The following is a 12,631-nucleotide window of genomic DNA, read 5'->3' on the forward strand; positions in this document are numbered from 1 at the left end:
TTGCACACCTGATAGTATTATGATGGCAATGTGCCTTTATCAGTAGTTAGGAAATTGGTAATCGGCCAGGTGGCAGTACGTTTTCCAGAGAATACAGTATGCAGAAAGTACAGTGACAGTCTGCTTTTAAATGAAAAGTAACATCGCTGGGGTGTTCTAAAATTTGGAAGAGTATACATAGGTACGATCGTTAGTCAAACATTAACCTAGCAACCTAAAGCTGAAACAAAATTGAATTTCTGTAAAAGTTGTAAAGCTCACTGTCTTTGGTCCTTGAGAAGCTTTTTATATTAACCTCTGTGTTTAACAAACCTTTCAGCCTGTCATTCGGAAGGGAAAAGAGCACCAGTAGCAGTTAACCCTGGTTTTGGAGATGGCCCTTTCCAATAAGGATAACATGCAGTATCAACCCGTGTTCCCTCCCAGCCCTCCCTTATTATATTTACTTCCCCAAAGCTTTTACCTGAAGAGCAATTGGTTTACCCCATGTTAAAGCTGATTTCTGCTTACCTCCTGAGTATTGTTTCTTAAATGCTGAATTGCATGGTTGAATGGTTTACAAAAATAAAGACTAATGTTATTGGTGGTGCAGCAAAGAGAATGTGCTTAGAAAAGAAGGGAGACTTTCTGGGCTACGGCATTAATTGTTGGCACGTGCTTCGTTTTACAGATACTTATATTCAGTGACAAAACAACTGTCTCATGCTTTGAATGCCAAGTTATAAAAAAATACAAGCTGACAGGTGAGCGACTCGTTGGAAAACATGGCTTGCAATTTTGCTTGCTGCCCTCACTACACGTGCGACTGTTAATGTGGGGACCAAAGGCAGGAGTAAAGTTGGATTAGGAAGGAGCAAGCGTGGGAAAAATAGAGGGATAAAGGGATAAAAGAGGCTCATCGAGTGTAAATAGCTGGCCACTCAGTATGCGGGTGTGACTCTGCCTGATGCTTGATCACGGCAGTCTATCCTGTGTTCTTATTAAATCCTATTTCTAACCATCTTGTGTGCGGTTGCACTCTCTTCTTCAATGTGTGTGTGAATGCTCATGAACTTCAAACCAGGCTAAGCAGAGAGTAGTAGAAGAAACTTGAGTGCCAGCATCTAATGTGCAACCATGAAAGTCCGGGGCTCTTGCATGTGGGGGCCAGCACCTGGGGAGGAGCAGGGTGTGGGTTCCACTAGCAGACTGAAATTCCCATTAGCTGGAGAGGAGGAACAGGATGGGGCTGTCCATGCTGTTTATGTGGGTGCTCCCTGTGTGTATAAGGGTGCCAGTAAAGTCACTGTTTTTCTGTCTGTATTTGATCTGTCAGGCCATCTCTCTCTGTGTGTATGTCTGTCCGTCTGTCTGTGTTGGGAAGCCTCACCACCAGCTGCATCTGAGGACATGGAACTTCAGCAACCTTGTGTCTGTCAGGCTGGGAGAGGGGGACTCGCTCTGGGTCCTGAGAGTAGCCCAGGCTTGGCTATTCAGACACTTTCTGTTGTTTTGCCAGTGTTGGTATCCATTACAATTTTTTGCAGAAACAATTTTACGTCTATCGTTATGTCCTTGTTAAAGAAGTTAAATAGCATCTAGTTTAGCGGTGGTCCAAAGAGAATCCCACTAGCAGAACCTCATCCCTTCTTTACTGGGATTTCGTCATTAACAGTTGCTTCAGTTATTTGGCTTTTAATACACTTGATATGTTCTGTCATGCTGCTTTAATCGGTTTGTTTACTATGTTAGCACTTCACAGAAGTCTTTTATATTTTTAGCTGCTGTCTTTTTCAGCAGTACTTGCAATCCCCTCCAACCTTAAAACCATTTTTTTTTTTTTTTTAGCAAGACCTGTTTGTCTGTTACCATGTTGATGGTTACTATTTCTATTCCTATCCTTTAATCCTTTATTGACTGAATCCTGTATTTTGAATTTCCTTATTTTGTTTAGGATAGATTTAGCAGATGTGTCTAGCAGACTACTTCTTCCAGTCTCACTGCGGGTACACAGACTAAAGAATCAACTGGTGGAGCTGTGCCCTATTAGGAACAGACAGCAGGGAAGCATTTGTGAGCGTAGCCCTCAGAGGCAGGGAAAGAGCCTTTATGCTGAACAAGTTTTATTCTGTTTGTGAGGTTGGAAACTTCATCTTATTTCCTTGAAAACAGAAGGAACGTGCAAAAAATTCTTCACGGACATATTGTCATTCTGTGTGTGACAAATGAGATTGTGGTTCAAGGTGTCTTTTAAAATTATTTTTTTTATGCACGTTATGTGCTGCAATAGGTCCATGGTTGGTAACTGCGTGCTTTTTGGTCAGGGGCATTTCTTTGAAGGGGAGGAGAGGATTTCTTCTTTGAGAGCACCTGGCCATGTGAGAAGGTTTTCCAGGGAAGAATAGGGCAGGCAGTAATAGATGTGCTGACTGGGGAGTTCGTACTTGAGGAGTTTTCTTAGAATAATGGGGAAGAGACACAAAACCAGGCCAGAGATGATGAAAAGAGGGGAGTTTTTTCTATTGACCCAGAGGAAAACAAGTAGAGTTTGTTGAAGCCATAGTGGCTAGTATGAAAAGCAGGTCTCACCCAAAAGAATATGGGTTCTCAGACAGAAGAGTTTGTTCAAGTTTATGTTGTAATAAAACATCACTTCTTCAAAGCCCTTTTGGTATTTTTTGGTGTGTTCACTTTAAAGAAAAGGTGCAGACAGGTCTGTCTCAAAGCTCTGGCATGTCTGAGATCCAGTCATAGCATGAAAGTTAAAAAATGTTACAGCTGGTAAAAGGTATTAGGCCAGCTTTAAAGAAGTCCAGCTGACTGCATCATGAGGACTCTTGAGAGAATTTGAAGAAAACTTTGTGTACCATTTGTGGGAAGCTGTTTATTGTGAGTGCGTTTTATAAATCAGTTTACTGTTTTAACAGTTGGTAGCACAGTTCTCACTGGCTGTAGAAGGTACTGGCGGAGGTGCCAGAGCATATCATGTTAGGCCAAACATGGGATGAGGGATCTTATAGAAATTAAAACAAACAAGAATGTTGGCCTGCACCAAACTTGTCTCTTTGAAGCCCAATTGGAGCACAGTTCCTTTAAAAACAAACAAAAACCTCTCCAAAGTAGTTGTACCCCTTGGCTAGTTAGCTGCCCATGGATTTTTTGAGTGGCTAGGGCTGGTAAGGAAACCTTCTCCTCCCTGTAGTAGTACTGCTTTACTGCCTTGGGGCTGGGCTGCATCTAGCGTGGCCCTCCAGGGCCAAGAGGGGTAGCACAACTCCTTGGAGACTTCATTGCCCATGCCGCACCCAGTCCCCCTTATCAAACAGAAGGAGATTTACCTTGTAACTGCATTTGCCTTATATTTGGGCAAGTCAGGTTTCCTGTTTAAAAACAAAAACAAAAAATCTTTCCAGTTGCCTTCATGAGTGGAACTGCAGTTCAAATGTGATCCCTTTTTCCTGCACTTCAGAAGGTTTTATACAAACCCAGCATTAAATTGTCTTTGTTCCAAATCGACAGTAAAACGTTGAAGCCAGAGACATGCAAAACGTTGAAGCCAGAGAAGCTTGTGATATGTCATATTTACAGGGTCTTTAACTGCAGGTAACATTCAAACCTGTGAGCTTTAGTTTTCCCTCCCATTAATACTTTGCGCGGTATTTTTAATTCAGACGAATATATTCTCTTCAGTATTCTTTCTTTAAGTGCACATAAGGTTCACAATACAGAGACTTATCATCTTCTGCATACCAACCATTCAGCTCTAGGACAATACTGTTGGCTTTTCTTTTTTTTTTTTTTTTTTTTTTATAAACTATCTTTGGTCCTTTATCAACAGTGGAAGATGGAGGAAATACTTTGCAATATATATTTTCCCCCCATGTATATGTTTAAAGAATTATCTTTGCTCTTATTTTAGAGCTGTACTGATTTGAAAATGGATTGGGGGTGTCCATTGTGACAGCCTCATATGGGGGAACACTTTACACCTTCATCTCAGAAATGCTGAATCCCTTCTGCTAAAGGCTATCTCTTGTCAAGCTTGAGGGTAGAAATGTGTCAAATTCCTTTGCATATTACTTTATGTGAAGTCTTTGGAAAGATCCACATTGTCCTCTAATTTCAATTAATTGAAATTAATTGTTTCAAATATCTACCTGCACCCTGCTCTAGAACACTCAACCTGAATTTGTCTTTTCCGGTGCTGGGGAGATGCTGCTGGATAGCTTTGTGTTTTTTAAAAGTCTCCCTGGGTCTGGGTCTGCCTGTCCTGGAGTCATGAATCTTCACTTGATACGTTTTCCCCAACACTTTCCATCCCATCCTCTCTCACTTCGTTTCCTTTTCTAAACCTGTAACATTCATATTTTTATTTTCAAGTTAGCTCTGCACCAGAGGATATATTTATTTTCATTAAATAACATACTGTGTATGCCGCCATATGGATAATTTGCCTTTTCTTACTTTGCTTTCTGTTTTTTTCTAAAATGCAGTTGTTGGTTCAGAAGTTGAATCCGCAGCTTTAGACAAATCTCTCAAAATTTGTCCACGTGCAGTTGTTTTCTCTAATAGTGTGTGAACTTTGTGTGTATGGACTTCCTATACATTGCTTGATTTTTGTAAAGAGGTAATATTAGTTACATAAGAAATGGCCCTCAAAATGTCAATACAGCATTTGAAAATGTAGAAGAGTTATGAAGGAAACAGAGCAAAGATTGTAGGATGAATAGTGAAATTCATTAAATATTGAAATTCTTTAAATATTGAAAAGGATTGAAAAAACAAACAGCATTCATCAGAAAGCAGTTCTTTTAGATATTACTGGCTATTGGAAAAGGGACTGCAGAAATACATGATGCAGAAATATGTGATTTCATGTTTGTGTTTGATCAAAACAATTTCTAACAAAATAATGGAAGATGTGTCTATGCATATGAGATGAGGAAGAATTTGAAGAATTGAATTTGGTGAAGAATTATAAGGCTTACTAGGCTTATTAGTTGTTCTGCTAAAACAAAGATGACATTATGAATGGAAGTGGATTGATGTTTTCAAACGATATACAGGATTTATGATGGAATAGTTTAACAGATTTTTTCCAAGAGTTGTAGTAGTTGAAAATTTGGAAGATAACTTAAAAGTTCAGATGATTCATGACTTTTTTAGGATTGGTAATAAATAATGATTAAAATTATCACATGAAATTTAATATGAGTAAATGTTGCTCAAAAGAAGGCTTAAAATTCACCTGAGACAGTAATGATTTGTAAGTTAATGAACAGAACTGATGGATGTTAGTTAAGGCACTGAAGGGAAGACTCTCAACGGGTGTGTTTTGGCACACCTCATTATGCCAATTCAGGGGTGCAAGCAACACTGAGGTTTATGTGCAGTTACCTACTGCATGGTATCTGGAAGTGGTGCATCTGAACAGAAGTTCTGGCTTCTTTAGGTAGTGCTAGTCATTCTTTGAGAGGTTTCTCAAATTACAGTAACTCCATAATTTTCAAATGTTACCTGAAAATGTATTTTCCTTTTTCTGTAAAATTAGTAAATAGTAGGAAAAATACCGAAGACAAAAACTCTTCTGCTTACTAGCCTTGGGAATTAAAGTCCAAGGCTGGCTGTTATTAAATGCAGGTCGTCTGCTTTCTGCAGTACGTCCAAGATGGTCCATAGGCATGTTTATAAAATATAATAAATAAAAGAACAGATATATTGACTTTGCCTTGTCTGAAAGTGAGACCCATTATGCTTGAGCCTTGCAATTCATCTTGCATACGCACAGCAGTTCCAGTATCTTGGACAGTCACTTACTTAGCCTTGGGTACTCACAGTAGTCACAGTCAGTGGTATTTTACTGGTAAAAGGTGGCTGCCTCTTGTGAGCGATGGCAGTAGGGTTGGCTGGCATTTAGGGAATGCTGTTTTGTTAATAAAAAGTAGCCCTTTATATCTACCTAATCACAGCATTTTTTGATAAAAGGTATTTTTGATACCTTTCAGCCTTACAGATAGATGTTTCTGCACCTGAAGGGTGTTTTGTTAATAAGGTAATACGTGGAATATCTGTTCTTAAAATCAGACTTTCCGCTTTCCTTCGTTTAGCACATTTTTCAAATATTGAGTCAAAATCAACCAATACTGATGCCTAAGTTAGTTAAACACCAGTGCTTTTTTATTTATATTTGTTATTGTATCAATGAAATTGCAATAGGATTGCGATTATAACTTGGATAGGTCATGTCTGTTGTCACAGTCTGGAAGAAACACTAATCATTTGTCCTCAACCATGTATAAGACTGGTGAAAAAATCAACAAAGTAACTTTCTTTGCTCACCAGTCACATTTTTCTTCATGCATGAAAAATGGTATCGCATTCAATTTCACCGCATTTGACATTCCAAGTATAAAAAGTGTCTCTTAACAAGGTGGTGTGACATGGTGAAAACTTGCAGAAGTGACTGGAAAATCTCTCTTGTGCCATTTCCATCATTTTTATAGGACAGTGCATTGCTTTTCCAGTTGTCAGATTTTTTTTTTTTTAAACAGATACTTTATTTTTTTTTGCAGTTCTTGTGTCACTCTATCTTTTGGGGATCTTTTTGTGTACAAAATTTCATTTTCCTCTATGCTTGCTTCACATAAAATTTCCATTGATGCTAGTGAGAATTACTGGGATGTTCGATTGCCCATTTACTCTGGAGCAACTCTAGTGTATATTTTCTTTTTCAAGCATTGCATCTTCTTCGAATTACTATTTTAATGAACCAAATATTTGCTGAATTACTGCTGAAACATTGTGCAGTGAGGAATTGTAAACAACAACAGCAACTGTAGCAAATCCACCAGTTTGTTGATTTAAACCCTCTGGGTAAAATGATGAAATATGGATGATTTAGCAAGTTTGTGGATTAAAGAAGCCTGAATTTAATGGATGCTGAGCACCATCAGCTACCTTAGATTTTATTCTTGGTTTGATTTCAGTGTGTACTTTCGAACTATTAAATTGCATGTAGTGCTTAAACATGGATCTAAGCACTGAACCCAAGTAAATCCTATTTAAACTTTTTGACTGAGGGAACTGTCGTCATCCATGTGTTTAAACATGAAAGTACATCTAGGGAAATTAGTCACTTTAAAAGGAATATGTTTATAGTAATATGTGCACTTGCTATCTCTTCGTATGAATGACTACTGAATTGATTATAATTTTACGTGTTTTCTTGTTCAGTCCTTGTTTCCTGACAGATAACTGTTTCCTAGTAGATACACCAGTGAATAGTTGCAGTTCTTTTTTGTATGTATTTCTCATGTGCCCAAATATATGATAAAACAATTCTGGGTAACTGATCCACTGTAAGAAAGTAAGCCGTGGTTTGTTTTTTTATTTTTCCCTTTTTCATGGCTGAGACACTCCCCCCCCCCCCCCCCTTTCTTTTTTGTTTTGTCAAAATTAAGTGTTTATTTGTGTATTGAGTTTATCCACATCCTTTAGATTTATATACCCATCTTGCATAGTATTATTTCATCAATCCAGACACAGATGGCAATAGTAAAAGTTGAAAGAGAAGGTTGCTACATGACTCAACACTGAAGATAAGTTGACTAGATTTGAAAAAAAAAATTGTAAGAAAGATTTTAATGCGTTCAGTTCACTTTTTTCATTAAATACACTGTATGCTTTAAGTAAAATATATATAATGATTTCTGTCTAATGATTATGCCTTTTCATTTTAATATATATTAGGTATTTTTTTCTTGTGGGGAGATCCATAGCTAAAACTAGGAGTAGAAGCTGAGTTGATCTTTGTCAGAATTCACATGCCTGGAAAAGCAGATACTGTCAAACAAAATATCGAATTCCTTCATGAGATGGCAGCCTTTCAAAGACAAGGGATAATAAAGGGTTAAGGCACTGACTGGGGGCTTCCATGAAATTTATTATCCGTGTTTTCTTTTTGCTTAACCTTAGTCAAACCTCCAGAACATCGATGGCTTACATCTGAACTTTAGATCTGCCCACATGCTGGTGGGCGCGCGTACCTGAGACTTCTTGTGTGCATGTTTCATGGTCATCTGGCCCACTGAAAGAAGAGACATAAGCATTTATCTTCAAAAAAACAGTGCTAGCTATTTTAGGCCCATAGAGCACATTCTTGTACCTCCACCAAAGCACGCAATTTCAAAGATGAGTAATGTTGCAGATGTATCTATATTCAGTTTTTCTTCATTGGCTAGCTTGAAATGGCGCCGCAGTAAATGGGCTGATTTTAGATAGCTTAATGTACAGGCACTTAGGGTTTCCATTCTCATGCTCACAAGTTGTGGCCCGTGCCTGGTGCAAGAAGTCTGTTCTCTTCTGAAACCAGGCTCTTACAGTCAGGTGTTCCTGGATCCGTTGTCTAGGTGCCTACTTGCTTTAGGTAAGTTTTCCTTAAATGCTGTCTAGAGGATATGTTTAGGCTAGAATAGAATTTACTATGTTGGATGCAACAAGCTATTACGTGTTACTTAATCAACTCTGGGTTTAGAAGGTCATACTAGATGGCTGAATGTCCTTTTGGTTTTCAATTCTGTTGAAAGTTGTATGAGTGAAGGTGCTGCTGTGGGTGTGCTGGAACAGAAGAAACTTCAGCTTCTGAAAGCATTAGTTGGTAAGACCCTCACAAGTGGGAAATCAAATTGTCCCAAAAGACCTATGTGAGGTAGTTTACCTATCATGGCACTGCTAGGTGTCTTATTTCCCGAAATTCAGATAGTTTAGTCAAACAATTAAAAGGATGCATTTACATCCTACTGCTTGCCTCATGAGCTAAGAAGAGCTTGTGAAATACTTTCTAGCAGAAAAACTAAAACATCTGAATGATATACTGCTGCTTAATGTAGTTCTCTTTAAAGATTCCCTTTTCTTAAAAAAAAAAAAAGAAAATAGGATTTATTCTGTTTACAGTGACGTTTTTCTGTACTTTTTCACTTTCGACAAAGGAGTTACAGATTTTCAAAATAGGCTGACTATATTCCTTGTCTTAAGCCACTGATAATTTTTCACATGGTTCAGTTGTGCAATACATACTACATTAATCAGGATGCTGTAAGTTAAATAGTTCTTAAAAATATAATTCTGTGAAGGACTTTAGGATTCTTAGCAGCACTGAATATAAATTTAGTGGGGTTATCAGGAAGATACTGGTTTGAAACTTTAAGGTGGCTAAGAAAAGATGGACATTTCTCCATGGCATCCTCAGTGGTAAGATTTAAAAAAAGCTTGCCAGTTAATATTTAGTGAACTCGTGAATGCTTTAAGTGTTGTTTTGATAACTTAGCAAATTATAAGTATTTTAAGGTGTTTACATTTTAAATTTAAATAAACAAATTGAACAGCAGGGCATGTCCTAAGTGATGGAAGGAATATTGGTTTCTTTCCTGCCTGTTTCAAGCAAAGATCCATGTGGCTAAATTAAAAATTTATTTGCCTCCAAATATATTTTTGTGGGTTTTATTCTTAACCCTTTATTGTGTTATAAAGATGGGGAAATGTGTTATAAGTGATATAGCAGGACTACCTCTTGTTCTAGCTAGGTGTCTATTTATTCTTATCCCTTCAGCATCCTAGTTAATCACTGAGGAACAGGATCAAAAATTCCAGCTTAGGGGAATTTTATACTTTGATCAACTCAAGACCGCAAACAACTTGGGAACCATCATACTAAAGAAAGTATTGGAAAGACCAAAGACTACCAACTTGGTTAGTCTCCTCTATATAAGATAAAGAGAGGAGTCTTCTCCTTACTGTGTCCTCAAGGAAGTAAATTTGATTCTTTCTGCATTGGAATATTTGAAGATGTTTGTATTACAAGTCAAAAACACACAGGGCATTCTATATGAAAATGGTGGACTGTTGTGACAGGCTGAAACAGGGTGAGCACATGTGAAAAGTAGTAATAAAGAGTATTCCTTCCTGTGCTTGTGCCAATAGGTTAGGAACGAGGTTACCACCTCTTGGCTGCTTCATCTAGAATAGTGGCGGGGGGTGTTTGTCCTTTTTTCTCCTGATTATGGCCTTCCCACATTTTAGATTACTGAAACACAGCAAGAAATAAAATGTTGCAGATGTGTGTCCTATGGATTTGAGTATAGTGTAATCAGAAACTTGTAGAAACCAGTCCTTGCATGGAAAAGCACAGGAATCTTGCCATCTTGCCTTCTTTCCTTCTGCTAAATCAAAAATTGAAAGTTTTCTCTAGCAGAGTATGGAAAACACGTTCAGTGACTTCGACTTATGCTACTAATGAATAAGGATTTGTCTCAATATATTATAGTAACAGTCTGTAAAGTTAGTACAGAATAATGCCTTTTAGGAAGTAAAACATTCAGATTCCTTTGTATCACAATTAATTTCCATTTTTGTCAACATTAAAAACTCACTTATTTTGTCTAGAATGAAAATTAATGATAAGTTATGCTTGATAAATAATTTAAAGTAACTGCAAAACTGTATTATTGAATAGTTAAACCTATTTAAGATAAAGGTGCAGTCTGGACCAAAGTTCTCTAAACACCTACATTCTGTTTCAAGAAATGACTTAGGAGGTTGCATCTCATTGAAATTCCAAGGTATCATCACCCATCAAATGGAAAAAAAATAAGAAATATTAAAATTGTTTTCTGATAGCTGTTTGAGAAATGCGTGTGCTTATATTTTTATAAGAGCACTTAGCTGTGCGTTTATAGCAGGCACCTATAACATATCCATTTCTCGACTTTTATGAAAAACACAGGGTTTAAGTTACCTCATATATTTTATTGATATGTTTTCTTTCCAAAGTAGACATTGTGTTGAGTTTTATTTCCTTCTATGATATCATAGTATATGTATTAATAGAATTCGTTCATTTGGATTTGTTTAACCCAGAAATATGAATGTCTTAAAAAAATCATGTTGTATTTTTCTAATGTAATGTCTATACAGTCATTCAAATTCTTTAGTTGCACGTCTGTTCTGTAACATGATTATTTTGAAGGCACACTTCAATGAAACATATTAATAGGCACTGAAAAACAGAACATAAATTGAGTAGCTGTACATGTGGGGGTTGTTCGAACGTAACTTTACTTGAACTATACCTTTACATTTCTTGTTTGTTGTTTAAGTTGGGACCATAGTGTGAAATTCACCCCCCTGTAAAGCTTACCAATTTGCTGGGTATTTTCATTTGTTCCTTCTTTTCTCAGCTCTTGAGGCCAGGAGACAATTGTCACACTTAATCAGTCAAGGACGTAGCTGGTGATTAGCTAGAGGAAGGCTAAGGAATCGATAACATTTTAGACTCCATCTACATCATATACTGCATCCCACCATCTGAGCACATATAATTCTCCTTGATTTCATTGCGACTCTTGTGGTGGGTTGACCCTGGCTGGACGCCAGGTGCCCACCAAAGCTGCTCTATCACTCCCCTCCTCAGCTGGACAGGGGAGAGAAAATATAATGAAAAGCTCATGGGTCGAGATAAGGACAGGGAGATCACTGACCAATTACCGTCATGGGCAAAAGAGTCTTGACTTGGGGAAATAACTTCAATTTATTACCAATCAAATCAGAGTAAGGTAATGAGAAATAAAACCAAATCTTAAAAACTCCTTCCCCCCACCCTTCCGTTCCTCCTGGGCTCAACTTCACTCCCAATTTTCTCTACCTCCTCCCCCTCAGCGGCGCAAGGGGATGGGGAATGGGGGTTGCAGTCAGTTCATCACACGTTGTCTCTGCCGCTCCTTCCTCCCCAGGGGGAGGACTCCTCACACTCTTCCCCTGCTCCAGCGTGGGGTCCCTCCCCTGGGAGACAGTCCTCCATGAACTTCTCCAACGTGGGTCCTTCCCACAGGCTGCAGTTCTTCATGAACTGCTCCAGTGTGGGTCCCTTCCATGAGGTGCAGTCCCTCAGGAACAGACTGCTCTAGTGTGGGTCCCCCACGGGATCACAGGCTCTGCCAGCAAACCTGCTCCAGCGTGGGCTCCTCTCTCCACAGATCCACAGGTCCTGCCAGGAGCCTGCTCCAGCGCTGGCTTCCCATGGAGTCACAGCCTCCTTTGGGCATCCACCTGCTCCAGCATGGGGTCCTCCACGGGCTGCAGGTGGAGATCTGCTCCACCTTTAACCCCCATGGGCTGCAGGGGGACAGCCTGCGTCACCATGGTCTTCACCATGGGCTGCAGGGGAATCTCTGCTCTGGTGCCTGGAGCATCTCCTCCCCCTCCTTCTTCACTGACCTTGGTGTCTGCAGAGTTGCTTATTCTCACTCGTCTCTCCGGCTGCAGTTGCACAGCTTTTTTTTCCCCCTTCTTAAATATGTTATCCCAGAGGTGCTACCACTGTCGCTGATGGGCTTGGCCTTGGCCAGCAGTGGGTCCGTCTTGGAGCCGTCTGGCATTGGCTCTATCGGACATGGGGGAAGCTTCTAGCAGCTTCTCACAGAAGCCACCTCTGTAGCCCCCCAGCTACCAAAACCTTGCCACGCAAACCCAATACACACTCTGAATATAGAAATGCTCAGATAGTTGGGACCTACAATTGAGCCTCTTCTAACATCTGTAGATTCAGCACGGTGCAAATCACCTCAATGTGTTTTTTTTGTTTGTATCTTTCTTTCTC

At 39.0% G+C, this 12,631-nt stretch overlaps 1 protein-coding gene across 3 annotated transcripts in view; it reads left to right on the forward strand.

Moving 5' to 3' along the window:
• Nucleotides 1–12,631, forward strand: part of PTPRM (protein tyrosine phosphatase receptor type M) — a 490,843-nt gene that overhangs the window by 144,863 nt on the left and 333,349 nt on the right. The gene's annotated exons all lie outside the window — the stretch shown is intronic.

The sequence above is a fragment of the Platalea leucorodia genome, assembly GCF_965183815.1.
Source record: "Platalea leucorodia genome assembly, chromosome: 1".
Classification (NCBI taxonomy): Eukaryota; Metazoa; Chordata; class Aves; order Pelecaniformes; family Threskiornithidae; genus Platalea; species Platalea leucorodia.